This window comes from Cebidichthys violaceus, unplaced genomic scaffold (assembly GCF_023349555.1).
Source record: "Cebidichthys violaceus isolate CVI_PGR_0920_01 unplaced genomic scaffold, fCebVio1.0.p SCAF_21, whole genome shotgun sequence".
Classification (NCBI taxonomy): Eukaryota; Metazoa; Chordata; class Actinopteri; order Perciformes; family Stichaeidae; genus Cebidichthys; species Cebidichthys violaceus.
Genome location: NW_027176384.1, coordinates 9,426,228 through 9,442,826, shown reverse-complemented (window position 1 = coordinate 9,442,826; position 16,599 = coordinate 9,426,228). Strand labels below are relative to the sequence as shown.

Here is a 16,599-nt window from a genome sequence, read left to right as displayed (position 1 = left end):
CTCAGAAGGGGGTACCAATCAATATATAGGGTTCAATCAATAACTCCGTATATAACTGCTTTTTATTCTCCAATCACTAATAATTACATCTGTCTGATTGTGAGCTTATGATTGACCTTAATGGATACTTAATGGAACACCCCGCCCACAAACAAACCTGGATTGGACAAGCTCCGATCAATGGCAGTAGACCATAAAGCACCTCAGCATTTATTGCCAATAAAGCCCATTTAACATTTAAAGTCGGGTGCCGTCCGAGTATCCGTTCCAGTGGTTCAAATGAGCACCCCCCCCCCCCCCCCCCCCCCCCCGGGAGATCCGAGCTTCACATGCGGTTGGGCCGAGCGTCGGATGGGACGCCGGGCAGCTCCTTGAGGCAGAGCGTTAGCATACACTTACTCTGGGAATGCCCTTGACTCGCTGTCTGAGGAATGGGACGTGAGCAGCATCAAATACACCGGCGGGACCGGACGAGGGTCGGGGAATAGGTGGAGTGAGACGGGAAGATGGGGAGTGGAGGATGGAGAGGATGAATAAAGACGAATAAGTGAGACTGAGCGGCGGTTATGGCTTTAAATGGCGAGTTTGAACCGTAATCATACACGGTATCATTACCAATAATCATCAATCACATCATCTTATGTTACTAGAACTCCAAGAGAAAATGAAATGGTCCACAAAACAAGAACGTTGATGGTGTGTGTAAATGCACATCTCATAGTACCTTCCACTGACTATTTGTTTTCACGCAACAGAAGGTGCGAGTGGGTGGGGGGAAAAAAAATGTCAGAAAAATAGTGAGCTGAGAGATAGAGAGGTGTGTGTGTGTGTGTGTGTGTGTGTGTGTGTGTGTGTGTGTGTGTGTGTGTGTGTGTGTGTGTGTGTGTGCATTCTGTCTGACGGAGGAAGAGCAAGCGAGGGAGAGCGAGAGGGGGAGTCGGGGGAGGAGGCTGGAGTAGGTGGGCGGGAAGAGAGGAGGCGAGTATCACGGAGAGAGAGAGAGAGAGAGAGAGAGAGAGAGAGAGAGAGAGAGAGAGAGAAGGAATAGCGAGCCGCTCGCTTGCCGGAGCTGTTGACTGGGTGTTGGAGTGTGTGATCAAGAGCGCTTCTTGAGCCGCTGTGTGAGGGGAGAAAAAAAAAAAGAGGACATTGCTTTCTTTTTTTTCAGCCTTTTGTTTTTGTTTTTTTCTTTTCCTTTCTTCTTAAAGTGCCACATCGAGCTCCCCTCAACGAACGCAGAACTTGTGTGAACCCCCTTCCTGGGATTGTAAAGAGGACCCAGGGACAGCGTGCTGCCAGGTGAGAGGCAAACAAAACATAATAATAGGAAAGCAACGTGGGGATGGAGATAACATGGCTGTACACGGTTATGTTTTGGAATGAATACATGTCATGCCCGGTTGGAACGGAGAGAACATGCTGCTATTGATGTGTGTATACGTGTGTGTGTGTGTGTGTGTGTGTGTTTGTGAGCTGTACTGTAATTGTGACTGGAAGAGTCAGGTTGAATAGAGCAGGAGGAGGATAAGGAGGAGGAGGAGGTGTAGTGTCTTTTTGGACTGCAGCTCATCCAGGATGACACACAGATGTCAGGGCATGCCAGATTTACAATGACAGGGATTACTGAGAAGAAAAAAAAAAAAGAAGAGTGGAAAGACTTTTTTCTCCGTCTCACTTTCTTTGTTTTGGCACGGATCCTTTCACCCTCAAATGGTGCGGTGTTAAATGCTCCTTTTTTTTTTTTTTTTTTTTTACACATATATTCCTGTTTTTCCCTGATGATTCTATTCGTGGCTTCATGTTTTGTAGTTGCTTTGAAAGCCGGTGACACCGTTGGTTTGCGATCCGTGGCAGTATAGTGACAGGCGGGGGATAAGCAGACCGCCAGGGAGAGTTAGGCTCAGCCCGGCAACGCTGGCATCATTATAGTACGAGGAGACAGCTGTTCCCTTACAGGAAAGACAAACGTGCCGTGTTTTGCAGCCGTATGTATATCACGATAGCGAGGCTTGCTCGCCCAGGTCCTTTAATGAGAAGTTATACTGTAATCGAATCACTGCACTGCCTTTCCTGCTGTTTGTCATGCTGTTTGTGGTTTGTCATCGTGGCCTCTTATCTCTTCCTCTCTCTCTCTCTCTCTCTCTCTACTCTCATTATCCCAGATTCAAACTGAACTGAACTAGTCCATCTCTCTTCCCTTCCAATCCTTCGTGCATGCTGACGTACAGGATGACTATTAAACAAAGCCAGAGGCTGAACAAAAGCTTGTCTGTTCTTAATACATTTTGCTCTATTATATATTTTTTGTCTTCTCTCATTTAGAAACATGAAAGAGGCTCCTGTCTATTTGATTCCATTGTCTCGAGCCATGAAAGCCAAACACGCGGCTCCGGTCTTTACAAACGCAAAACTAATTCAGTTGGATTTCAGCTCCATTTTGACTTCATTTTCCCACCACCTCCTGAATCCTTTATCCTCCTGCGAGGTCCATTAAACTCTATTCACATCCACTGCACCTTTTTTTTTTTTTTTTTTTTTTTTTTTGCTCCGTGAAAAAATAGGATTTTCACATCCCACAGTGGACCTGAACAATCTGCTCACCTTTCATATTGTCGCACATTGTTACCTTCAGATTTATCTCCTCTTCTCTCTCGAAAAGGAACAATTCACTCACTTTTCTCGTGAGGTATTGCGCCCGCTGGCATTGTCATGCGGTTCAACAACTACTGTGGGAGTGTGTGTCCGTGGCGTCTGATGCGTATCCAGCTGTGAGATCTCCCGTCGCGTCAATAGTTAATGAGCGTCTCTAGCGCTCGTTCACGCGGGCCCATTCACACAGCGTTTTTGTTTATCTAGCGGCTGGAAAGCCTTGAATAACACGCACCGGGCTGACTGCTGAACCATTGTGAGGCTTAAACACAGCTCAGCCTGGGTTATCATGTTGACCTTCACACATCCTAGTGTCACAGTGAGTGTTATAGTGATTAAGGGGTGGCAACATTTAGAGAGTAATGACATTGTCTCATACGCGGTATGGAAGAGAGAGCAAACACATACAAGTGTGATAGAAGAGAGACACTTTTGGCATTAAATCTGTTACACTTTAGCCCAAAAAAAGAACGTGCTTTTCCTTGTTTGTGTGTGTGTGTGTGTGTGTGTGTGTGTGTGTGTGTGTTCTGACCGGATCACTCCCTCCGTGGACATTACAGTTTTCCTGCCCAGAGCGGCAGGCGGCTCCTTTCGGTCCGCTGGATGCAGTCCGCTCCCTCCGTGACTCACTGGACTGCTTCATCCACTCTCTGATTGGCTGGCTTTTCTACTCCGGGGAAAGTCAGGACGGGGAGAGAGGGATGGCCGGGATCAGCTGGATGCACTTTCCCAATGTGTTGGACTGAATGTTAGGCGTTAAGTAGAGGTAGAGAGGAACGGGAGATGCTTTTGATTGCTGAAATATAGCACATCCCTTTTTTTTTTTTTTTTTGTCACATTTGTGCACAAAATAAGTGGCGCCGAGATCGTTCTCCTCGAAACACGCAATACTCCATCCAGCCTCTACCCCCCTCTCATGTTTAATATCCATCTAAGGGATGTATTCAGGCCTCCCATCCCTTTGTAGATGACGCTGTCTCATGTGGCAGCTCTGAAGCAAACAGGGCGTGGAGCTCCCTGCCTGCTGAGACTCTGGCTTGTTTGCCTCGTTCAGACAGACCCGGCTGTGACAAAGTCCAATCTGCTCCACCCAGTAACCCAGCCGGTGACAAAAAAAAAAATCCTAGCCCCCCCCTCTCTGTGGGCAGAACCGATTCAGAACCATGGACAGCGCCTCAGCGTTCAGAGGAAGGGAGGAGGACACAGGCAGAGGAGGGTGAGATTTCAGCACCACCTCCTGTGGACAGCGCCAATACACCAGAAAAGCAGCGTCAGACGGGAATGGAGACTTCGGGAATGACAGCAAATATAATGAGACATACTCCCATAGCTCCCAGTGTCAAAGCAGACGCGAGATGGAGGATCTCGCCTTGTTTGTAAAGATTATTCATGTGGTGATTATGCGATATAGTGTGGGGACTGACAGGTTTTACCTCCTGGTTGCAGAAGGCGAACGTCACAGCAGAGTTTGAGTATTTATTAGCTTAAATCTATTTGTGTTTACGAATCAACAATGACTGCCAGTTGAGTCCACAGGCAACAGCGCTCAGTACTTACGCAGGTAGCCCCGCTAAATAATTACAACAGTTGCCAAATTTTATTTATTTATTTTTTTTTTTTTGTTGCCACAATGCATGCGGATCACTGGAGCGTTTCATCTTTGTTGGCTTGCAGTCAGGGACACGCATGATGCACTTTCATACGGCTTTATGCCCTCTGAGCAACAACATGTCAGGAAACAAGCAGCTTAAATTTGAGTTTATGAAGGACAGTCTGCTTTTTTAGTTGGGTTGGTTTATAGTCAACATTCTGATATCTTTATAAGATTACAACGTATCAGACTTTGCTGAGGCGAATGCCAATTTTGGACTATTGTCCATTGTTGTTCCTGGTGTTTGAGACAGGGACAGGTGTTCAGTGTTAAGATATTAGGAGAGAAGTTAAAAAAACTACAAAATATTTTGAAAAAGAAGACAAAAAAAACTAAGACTGGCATAATTCTTTTACATTTTTTTTTTTTACAATTTTGTGTTATTTGTATATTTAATATTGCTCCTTAATAAAGCAGAGATAAATCAATGGGATAATACGTAGAGTTCTGGAATACTTACTGTCAGTAATCAATAGCTGCAGCCCTAATCCTTACAAAAAAAAAATCTTTATTTCAGTAAAACTGGAACCAAATGGAAACTTATTTAGAAAAGATTAAACTCTCCCACTCCAGATCACAACCAAAAATCCTCAGCTTTGCACTGCTCAGCATTACTGCTTCACACCGAGGACGGACTCTCTCATCCAACAAGCTTCATTTCACACTGCACAGCATTCTGATTAATCTGCTTTGGCTGTAATAGATGTATGAGTCAGTTATGGCTTTATCATTTACTACGTAGGTACGTGCAAATCTCTGATTCCCGATTTATTGTAGAATAATCGTCGATACAATGACGTTTATTTTCAAGAAACAAGACTGTGTGTGCTACAGCTGGTTGCAAATCAGCCGGTTTCATAAATGAATTAGATGTGTCTTACGTCTTGTGTGTGATAACGTTAACACAGTAAGAGGGTGAGAAATCAGACGTGAGAAAGTGTTGTTTGCGATACGACCGCCGCATGAAAGCTCACTGTAGTTTGCTCTCTGATCTTTGGTAACGGCGCTCACGGGAAAATGTTGGATGCCGCCTCTCAGTTCACTAAGAGAAGTTGGAAAGATAAGAGCCGCTTCTGTTCATGCATTTACCCTCTCACACACACACACACACACACACACACACGCACACACGCAGACGTGCACACAAATATGCAAACGCAGGCTCAGCATGACATTGATTTCGTGCCTCGCTGCATGTCCTCCAAGTACAGAGGATCTCCAGCCCGCCGACAGAAACAATACAAGTCTTGCCCCCGAGGCTTCTGTTATCACCAGTAGACAGCAAACAACCCATCACTCGTCTCTCTCTCTCTCTCTCTCTCGTCTGAACTCCCATACGCATGTCCCCTAATTGAGGCAGCTAATAACTAAGCCGGGTCATTTGTATATGTACGCATTAGCATAATTGAATAGGCATGAGTTAAGTGTTTTCCGCTGGTGCGTTAATAACACGGTCCGGGGAAAAAAGAGGCGAACACGTGCGCGGCTTCTTTTTTTTTTTTTCAGCTCGCCACCGTGAACTGGGAGGCATCCATCCGTTCAGCCTCCTCCTCTTTGCCCTCCGTCAACTGTCAGCACCGTGACGAACTAAGCTGGGGTCATTTTTCTCTCAGCTGAGACGTCCTTGTCTCTTTAGGCTGCGTGCTGGCCGGAGCTAATAAACTGGGGACTGTTCCCACAGTGTGAAGCAGTCACATATGTGGCAGTTTAGACAGGAGTCAGACTGCCGGTCAAGTTAATTTTCTCGTTTCAAACAGGCGGTGCTGGAGAGGGTTCACACATGTGCTTTTCCCCTCTGACCTGGCGTAGTCGGTTCCTCCTCGAGCCCACACTCCCATCAATAAAACCCAACTTCTAAGGCTTCTAAGGCTTCTAAGGCGTGATGTCGGGCAACAGAAATACTGATGGCAGGAGGTTGGGGGGCGCATGAAGAGAGAGTTGATGTGAATTGAGCTTAAAGCGAAGAAGAGGGATGATGAAGGAGGGAGGGTGGCGTTGGGGGACGAGGATATATTTTCCATCTCGGTACGCTTGCGGCTGTCGTCCTTGTCGCTGCGCCGTGTAAATCAGCGTGCTGTCTGCCCGCCGATCTGAGCGGAAAACGAAGAGCTGCTTTTTATCACTACATCTCTGACTCCACAGGAGGCTGCGTATTCACCAGAGACCTCTATTTACAGAGGGGGAAGGGGGTCAAAGCTGATAGCGCCAAGAAAGTGCAAATTCTTTCAGCACTCAGCGCACAGGTTACTGAAAAGGTAGAAGGAAGCCTGAGAGTAGCACACCTCAAACATATGTAATTGTTGCATAGCAACAACCTTCTGGTTTTCAGTATCGAAGCACAAAGCAAAGAGACAATCTGAAATCACCCGATCTCCGTCACCTGGATTGATGTTCGTCAGCTTCTAAATCAGTGATGGAAAAGTTTTAGCCTTCAACCTTATCAAAGCTCACATTAATGGAGAGACAGTCCAGAAAGATGATAATCAGAAACCATCGTGAATTTAGATAAAAGCATGTTAGGATGAATTCACAACTGTCATACTGTGGTCAGTCTTAAAAGACAGCAGCAAGGGGAATACAAAGCCATTAACACTGTTTTACAGACAGCTAGTATGTATTGGTATGTTAGCCTATGACCATATAGGATGACTTACCCGGAGTCCAGGTTCGATCCCCGCTTCAGACAGGGCCTTTCTGCATGGAAAAAAAAAGAACATTTAATTTCCTAACCAGATGATAATAACCATAATAACAACTAGATTAATTACGTATCTGTTAACTGGCTTTGTGGTGAACAAAAACAATGACTTTATCACCTTCTCCTCTGTTGGTTGTTGTTGATCAAAGCCTTTGATTTCCACTCTGCCATCCACTGAAACAACAAGCACAAAGACACAGTCTTTGTCTTTGTGCTTTTATTTCCAGAGTTTCCCTTTTTCTATTTACCAGGGTCAGTGGTGTTACCATCACTCTGTAACCTTCAAGTTTACTGCAATTAAAGAATCAATCGTGTTAAAAGGCTGTCACCGGAAGGAAAAAGCCGGAAGGTTATCTTCAAAATCAGGCATTTTCTCTGAACTCTGTCCTTTGATGCATCGACATGCCCTGGAGGAGAGCAGGCCGCAGTAAATGGAGGATAATCACTGATCTTAGATGTCCACTTGGGAGTACATTATCAGATACCACCATCCAGAGGGTCCGCTATGGGTGACACAGATCCCGTTACTGTGTGTCTCACGTGGCCTACAGTTGCAGTGACCGGAAACGGATACACACCCACGCAAATAAACGCCGCGTTCGTGTGCAAAATTGAGATTTATGTCGTCATGATTGCAGGGCCGAGGGAGAAAGGAGCCGCGTCGCGCGGATACATTTCACGGCTTTTCAAGTTTGTTCCCGTTCCTGCTGAGTGCAGAGGAGAAGTGCAGAGAGGCAAGTGGGTCACGCAAAGGGCTTCTGTGTGAGCGTGAATTCACCTTTTCCCAGCGTTGCTTTGGTGGAGATTTGCACAGAAAAGCCAGGTGTGAAAAGCCTGTTAAAATACAATCGGGGCCTTTGCATTTCCCTCCTTCGGCAGTGCAGTAGCACTTACTTTTCTCTTATTTCTTTCTCCACTTCTTTATCTATTTCACTCCGCACATGTTTCACATCGCCTGCTCTCAGATCAGAGGAAAAAGGTGGAGGTGCGTGTGTGTGTGTGTGTGTGTGTGTGTGTGTGTGTGTGTGTGTGTGTGTGTGTGTAGATATGGCGATGTGTGAGATCACTGTGATTAACGGCAGCTCATGCATTTTTCATCCGTCGTCACCTTCGCCTGCTGCCAAAAGTCGTGACTGAATTCTTTCGGAGGGAACGAGTTGTTCCTGGAAATTTGAAGCCAAATGAACAAAATCCGCTCTTCCACATTCTAGTCTATTACCTGGAACCGGCATGGCATGAGCGCCGCCGACATATCGTGTTAACCAGCCTCCAACATCTCTCACGAGGCTGCTTGCTTGTGAAAGGAAAGGCGAGTTGAGATCGAAGGAAGTTTATAGGCCAAGCTGTGGGAGGGTTAGTAAGCAAGGTTTCTGTTCAAGAACAAGTCCTGCAGTATAAATTATTATCAGTTATCTTTTCTAAACATATCCTCCACATAGTTTAAGGCTTTCTCTCTCCTTTCCTAACTGTCAGTGTAAATAACCTCGCTGGCTCCTGATAAACCCCTAGGAGGAACAAATTACCCAGGATGCACAGAGAGAGAGAGAGAGAGAGAGAGAGAGAGAGAGAGAGAGAGAGAGAGAGAGAGAGAGAGAGAGACTTCCGGATTATTGTGGCTTGAGTTTGACATTCACTGAATACTCGATGTGCTAATTTACAGTTTCCACCAATAGGCATCGCTTGGTCCGAGTTCCCCCTCCGGACTGAAGAGTCTTTAGGGAGTGAGTGCAAGGTTAAATAAAATAATAAATTGGTGTTTTGCATTTGGTTTCATACCGTTTTTTAAAAAGAAGAAACCTTTCTGTTCATTCCTGGGCTGTGCTGATTTCTGTTACAACTGCGTCTTCATCATTTTATACACAGATCTGGATTATTCTTTACATCGTTCATCTCATGAATGCTCATTCAGGATTTCATTTAGTGCTGAACCATTTGAACCGAAACAAAACTGTTTTGCAAACATTTGGCTGGTTCCACATTCTGTTTTGTGTGATTTTAAATTGAATATCGTTGGGTTTTTGGGTTCTTGATCGTACTAAACAAAACTTAAAGCCACCTTAAACTCTGGCCTAGACGTTTGATGGACTAACTGATTACTGAGGGACATTTTTCTTCACGATGAACATGGGCACTGTGGCTTATTTGCATCCCACGTCCACCTTCCTGCTGCCAGACAATCTTTCTAAAGTACCAAATGTGTATTAATCCACTGAAAATAGTCCCCAACATGCCATTCACTCCTTTTTGAGTAAAATGTCCAGAGCCCAACTGTGGTGGGAAACTACTGAGCCTTTTTCTAAAATGAAAGTCTCTATCTTTGTGATCGGGTTTTGAAAGATATCATCTGGAGGAAAGAACGGGGTTCAGACTGAGAGCCACAGACGGGGTAGGAAAGTCAAAAAGTACTGAGAGTTTGACAACACTGTTGGATTTTGGTCTTTTCATGGGATTTGTTGACGGTAAGAAAAATATTTCCAGCTAGAGTCGGTATTCAGAAGTCACTGTTGCGTGTCAGATTCTTCTATTCACAGAGGATTGTCTTCTAGTTTTAATTGTCTTTCATCGCTATAGCACTAATTATGCCCAATGTGTCCGAGAGACGTCAGTCCAGTAGATGCAACTCGCTGCACTGCATCCTGATTTAAAAGTAATTACATTCTTCATGTCTGTTTTGCAAACAAATCACGGAAAATGTACATGTATCATAAGAGTGAATACGACGCAAGACACTGACGAGGAGAAGAAGGTGGAGGAGGTCAGCGTTAACAGCGGCTCGTGTAATTGGAAACAAAATGTGATGTCAGTCATGTTGTTCTTTCCGTGTTCCCCTCCGTCCTGACAAGAAAGTGTTGCTGGAGCTGAAGGTTTAAGAGCTTTTAGTGAGCTGAAACACGCCTTTAAAGCCACTTCTTTTCTCTCCCCTGAACGCACCAGTCAGATCAGTGACGGTGTCTAACGTCGGGTTCTCTCCTGTGCACTTCCTCTTAGCCCACCTGCCTTTTCCCCTTTAGTCCATCAATCAATCCAACCCGCATCACGCTTTAGTAAGCTTGACTGGCACTAAGGAGGCAGTCTAACCTTGGAGCGCAGTGTGTGGCACCAGCCAGTTCATATACATACATATATATATATATATATATATATATATCCTCACATTTCTGTGAAAAAAAAATCTGTGATTCTCAGAGATTAATCTCTTAAATTAAGGCCATAAAGGAAAGCCAAGGACCTTCCTTGTCAGGTCATTTGGCTCTCCAAACGCCCGCCTCTTCTGTGCCTTTAACGCTCGCCAGGCACCCCTGTATTGATCCACCACATCGATCCCATTCAACCGGGCCTATCTGTTTGTCCCTGAGCCTCCGGAGAATATCCTATCATGTCTGTGTGCACGTTATTATACCACTCGCACGGCGTCTGAGCTGCATCCTCCTTTGTGTCAGCGTGACGAGTGGTGAGTCGTGTCTTTTGTTGTGCCGCCGTGTTCACCAGAGTGAGTTGGGAGCTTGTTTGTGGCCCCCGAGGCGGCGAGGGTTCGGGGTCGACCCTGAGTCACATTTCCACGCCGCATGGCAGAGTGTCTCTCTGCGCTGAATGACCCAGTCATTGTCCCTCATGATTAAAGGCATCATTATTTGTGATTACTGTATCTCTGTCAGTGTTGTGCATGCTTTAGCAATTCTCTGCTCATTGCTCATGAATGACAAGGCAATAATAGATGTTTTTAAACCAAGGTGGTAACTAAACACTCTGACAACACAGTGGAAATCTAAACTAGATCATTTCAAAATCTGTCCGTTTCAGTGTATGAATGAACCAGGAATGTCTTGAGAGGGTAAAGAACAGGATGGCCGTCCACATTCATAAACTGCTATAATTTAGAGCGGCAACAGGCTCTAATTAAGCCTCAAGACAAGTTTAATATTACACCTGCTTTTGTGAAGGAAATGCAGAAAGGAGGAGTAGATGACGCGTGACAGGAAGAAGACAAAGAGCGAGACGGAGAGGTGTGAAACCAACTTTTCAGGATGAGCGGCGATAAGAGAAGCTTTGTGCAGCGTGAGCTGGCAGATGGCGGTCCTCTGCTGGTGTGGAGACGCTCTGGCTTCATTCGTCTCCTCTTTACGCCGTTGTTTCTTTCTGGACGATTCTCGCAGAACGATGAGAAAGTTCCTTCATCTCAGCCCTCATCTGCCTAAACAATACACACAGAATCTTTTTCCTTCACTGCACAAAACTTCTGATGTTTGCAGATGTCCTGTTTGACTTTTGAGGCAAAAACTTTTTAATAGTTTTAATTGCTATGTGTTACATCCAGCTAGAGCTGCAACTAACAACTATTTCAAATGTGGATTTCTCATCATTTTTAGTCTGAAAATGTTGGAAAACTAGTTACAAGTGGTTAAAAATGTCCAAAACTCAAATGTATTAAAGCTACACAAAAAGAAGACACATAAATACATTTGAGAGGCTAGAAGAAGTGATTTTTTTGGGCATTTTTTTCGTAAATTATTAACGGATGATGAATTTATTAATCGACTCATCTGTACACCAGACTTACAAAACCTTTTGTAACTCATTTTGTTAGTTTTGCAGCAAAATGTGCTTGTAATTTGTAATGATTTGGACGCAAGCTTTATGAAAAAGGATGAACCAATAAAGATAAAAGTAGACAAATGATACAGAACCATTACCCATTCATTACCCAGTCATTAATCTGAAATGATGAGGCAATAACAAACAGAAATCCCGTATAATTGATGAAGAAATAGCTTTTGTTCCCGCTTGCATATGCATCTTAGCCATGCTGTGTTTGCAGATGTCTATATTTTCGCTAATTCGGCCCAAATCTGCTTAATTGTAAGCAGATTCCCCCTGTTGTGTGTATTAAGAAACATGTGGCATGAATTGGTGATAAGAGCTTGACAAAGGTTCCCGTCCCACATGAATCTGTTTGGAGTCTGTCCTACAGTATGTCCTCACTGCGGCAGCTGTTACGGCCTGTTCTTTCCCAAATGTTCCAAAGACATTAATAGGCAGAGAGCAACGCACCAAAAAAAAAGAAAATGATCAGAAAATGTTTGGCAAGCTGTTACTTCCACCTCCAGGCTGCTAGAAACTGATCAGAATTTAAATTGGATCAACACGTTGGAGTTTAGTTAAGGTGCGTTATTAATCACAATTGATTTATTTATAGTACCTGAGCTCTTTCAACGCCTATGAACCTTCAAAAGCCTCTTTAAAATAGATAAATCCTCGGCCTATCAGTAGCCACTGCACCTTTCAATAACAGATATCTGATGCCTTGTGTAAAGATATGCATAAATCAAGAGAAAGTATGTGACAAAGTACTGTTTTTAAAAAGAACAGGTTTGCATATCACAGGGGCAGGTTATAAAAACAAGACATGCTCAGATGCTTGAGAAAGTGTCTGGTACGAAAGACGTAATTTGCCACGTCCTTATTTTTTAAGGGAGCTGTATTTTCACACTAATTCCCAATGTTCTAGGATGTGTAAGGGGTGGCTTAACACCATGCGCCCTCCTCGGTTTCCATGACGACTGTGATCCCTGTATGATAATCGGATTCCCACTATAGCTGTGAAAACACTCATTCCTGCCCGATCCAAGAAAATTATAACACGATACAATTTGAACCGCGTGACGATACACTGCCGAGGGAAGAAAATGCCTCGTGGCTGAGCGCGCCCGCAGGGTCGGACCCCGGTGAGTCTATTGAGAACTGCTAACAGCAGCAAAGGTAGAGGAGCTAGAGTATGGTGGAGGAGCTGAGCCATTGATGGAGGAGGTGTTAGCAGCAGTGGCTGAACAACCCATTTAGTTTTTAACATGTGCACTTTGGTGTTAGAGGATAGGAGAGCGTTAAGCTTTCAGGAAGCCATTTGTTGTGTGGTTTTGCGTGGACAGCACACAAAAGACGCTAAGTCTTTATTTATTAGTGAGAAGAGAGAGACAGAAAGGAAATGTTTGTAAAGAGAGAAGGGGAATGACATGCAGGGAATCGAACCGGAGACTCTGTGCTGTGCATTCGTGCCCATGCGCCCGAACCACTCGGCTTTCAGGTCGCCCAAACAGCATGCATTTCATAATCACAGATAACCTTTTTCAGCCCAAAGAGTACGTTCCCATACAACAAAACTGCCTTATTATATTTCAAGGGAAACGTATTTTTCACAAATCCGTTCCTTATCCAAGTCAGCTGAAGTCCATTGATGGAGGAGGTCGGGGCGGATGGAAAAGTTCGCTTTGGAGACCCACGTTTCTCTAGTCGGACGTGGTCTCGTTGTTAAGTCCGCTCCAGAGTTTCGATCGACGGCTTTAACACCAGCATGAGCGATGCATAAATGCATAACAACAGCAAATACAGCACAGACAACATAAGGAGGGCAAGAACGCGTTTCACAGAAAGAGCATGTAGAAAAATCAGACATGCATTTGATTATATTTTTTCCATGGGCATTGTTATCCAGAAGATCAATAAGTAACTGACTAACAGACATCTGCTTTCAGTTTTAATTGCACCCTCTTTTGTTTCCAGACGCTGAGTTCTATTTTTTAAAACACTGCAGCTGAGAGAGGAAAAGCTTGACTGCATGAATTCTTTTCACTGACACAGTCTCAGCCCTTCACATTTATCTCCAGCTCAGCGTATGACAACTATAGATCGTCTCTCCTTTGCACAAGACAAATGACCTTATTACCGCGGAGGACCATTCAAAATAGGAGCACGTCAGCCGTGGCGAAGCGCTTCTGAGGAAATGCAGACCGCTGTTTCTCAGGAGAAACCATCAAAAGCACATTTCAGAGACCAAAACGAGTGTTAGAGCTTGTTTGGGGGCTTTCAACACACATCAAGAGGCTCATCCAGAACCACTGGTGGACTAAGCAGCAGTGTCAGTTTCAGTGTAATTCAATACTGTCCAGACGTTTACAGAAGAGCACCTTCTGCTGGGGCTGATTTGCTGCTCGGGACACATTTGTTTCGCCATAATGAAGTTTTTCTGTGTAGTGACGGAGATGTGCCCAGAGGGCAGCGCTCCTTCTCTGGTTTACAGTGTGTGTGTGTGTGTGTGTGTGTGTGTGCGTGTGCGTCATCATAGCACTAAGGGGGCAATAGAGATAGCCCCGGCACACAATGTTCTCCCTTGTGGGAAATTAGTATCCGCATGCATAATTACAGGAAAGGACAGGATTCATTTTCCTCGGCTATGTACATAAAGACCCGAGGCCCTCTGCGTTGTCTACAGAGCGCTATAACTCGCCTTTGTTAAATAACTCACGTTGGCAGCTGTGTGTGATGCATGTTTGATGCCGACGATCCAAACCATTTGATACCAGGTGAAAGCGCCGCCCCCCCCCCCCCGGTTCTGTTAGCCAATCAGTCTCGAGCGTTTTTAGGGGGAAAGTTGACCTCTCTGCTCCAAAGTTTACAGCTGTTATAGTGCTTTTTTTTTTTTAAAGGTGGAGCTCATTGATTTGGATTTGGACAGATCTGCTGAGAACCCTCGGGGCTAATGAGTCCGAATATGCTTTGGTGTCCAATCACAAACCATCAAGCTTGATTCATAATGGCAGACCTTAATAGCATGACTGATAGGCTAATAGACCAATCACATTTGTGTCAGTCATCCAAAATAAGCTTGCCCTTTACAGTGGATTCAATTCATTTGCATACATCATAACACTCTGTTGTTGCAAACCGGAGGAGTTTTATGTTTTTGTATTTATACATTTTCTACAAAGACAACTCAACATGTTTAAGTTTCACCAGGTAAAAGTAAAAGAATACAAGCATTTTATCAGATGAAATTACAAAATGGATTTGCTACAAAGAAAAAAAAACAATAATTGGTAAATTAATAAATGTGAGGAGTCACGAGAAACAAGACAAGTAAGAAGACATTCAGTCTGTCTCCTGACTGCTAACTCAAGCGCCTAGCTTAGCGTTCCAACAAAGCAAGCTAGCAGCTTGGTCGCCGGACGCTGGCGTTGATCGTGTTCACAGCAGTCTAATAAATAATATCTGGCCATAGCTCCTACTAAAATAAACATCCTGGATGTCCTCGACCGTCGCGTTCACATCACAGATTTAGCCCGGACAAACTTGTTCCCGTCTGAGTGACTCTTCAGATTATTCACGGCGGATTTTGTCCCTCAGGTGAGCCACGCTCCTCACTCGATGTTTATGCAGGTTGTCAACACCTGACGGAGGACCCTTTGCCTGATCAGTCTGGACTGTTGGCCCACAGCTTAAGGTCAGACCTGGACCGCCTCCCTCACACGCACACACACACACACACACACACACACACACACACACACACACACACACACACACACGCTCATTCGCATGAAAAATCAGGCCAATTTAGGGGGAGATTTATGGAGCAACCAGCAGACATCTGGAGGGAGCTGGAGGATGCTCTGAGATTCCAAATGTAAAACTTAGCAGATGAAGATAAAAGCTTTTGCTGAAGAAGTTTCTAGTTTCTAATTCTAATTTCATTGTTGAGCTTTTCTCCTGAGATTTCAAAGGTGATTTCACTGATGGTTTGACATTATTATCATCTCATAACAACAAGTAAAGCCATGCTCTCTGCTCCTTTTAGCGATTTTTTTTTTTTATTCCAACAACATTGCTCAAGTACACCTCACATAGATGAAGCAAGAAGGAAAAGACGAGCCCTCATGGCAACACTTTTGCATATTTCCGCCCCTGCTATCTGTGCACTCAAGTGCCACCAGATGGGCAAAGATTCTCCTTTTGTGTTTTCAAAGCTCACGTGACAGCTATATGAAATTGTGTCTCGGCTAAGCTCTTTAACAGAGACAAAGTGGTTGTCATTTTTCCGAACACCACCTAATTCCCTTAAATGTCACACGAACACATTCTGGTGCTGAATGGAAGCGCCCTGCTGCTGCTGCTGCTGCTGCTTCCGCTTCCCTTTTGGGTATTCCCCTTTTTAAGATTGATCCCTTGGCTTGGCTTCTGAAATATTTTTCCCCGCGTGATAAAATCAGAAAGGTTAGGTTCAGTTGCACAAGTTCATAAATTGACTGTGTTTTTCCAGTGTGTTTGCTGGTTTTCCTGGTGGCAAAGTCTGAAGCAACACAGCACTGAGTCACAGAGCAACAGAGCATCAGGAGCAATGTCACCTCCCAGGCTGCTCCTACTTCTAATTTAGATTAAAAATCCAGATGTCGTCTCTGACATCTGAGTCGGTTTTTGACTCTTTCTCACCCTCTTGTTTTGTTTTGTGGATCGCCCGCAGTAGCGCCTCCTTAACAGGGAAAGTCACTTCTGAACAAGTGCGGATATTTCTCCGCACGCTCCCTCATAGGATAAGTAACAGCTTGTTCAGTCGAGGGTTATCGGCTGCAGATGGCTGAAGACAATAAACACGATCAAACATGGGGGTGGGTATTTTGAGGCAGCATGTCTTAAACCAAGTCACAGTGTGATGCAACGCTGCCCTTTTTGCAATATTTCCCTGTTTTCTCTCCAAATGATCTGTTTATGGTTTTTCTACGTTTGCATCGGTTTGACCTATTTCATACAAAGCTTTGCGATTGAATGTCCTCGT

General features: G+C 44.5%; 1 protein-coding gene across 9 annotated transcripts in view; it reads left to right on the top strand.

Annotated features, from left to right (window-relative positions):
- syt1a (synaptotagmin Ia) overlaps positions 1 to 16,599 on the top strand; it is a 108,005-nt gene that overhangs the window by 27,572 nt on the left and 63,834 nt on the right. For 2 of the 9 annotated variants that reach the window (XM_068717215.1, XM_068717216.1), the window contains one exon: positions 1,209 to 1,299. The exons of 3 other annotated variants lie outside the window; for them this stretch is intronic. The gene's annotated coding sequence lies outside the window, so the exon portion shown is untranslated. Of the gene's footprint in view, positions 1 to 1,022; positions 1,300 to 15,173; positions 15,271 to 16,599 lie in introns of those variants that run through there. 4 more of the 9 variants (XM_068717217.1, XM_068717219.1, XM_068717214.1 and 1 more) reach the window with 4 other exon arrangements.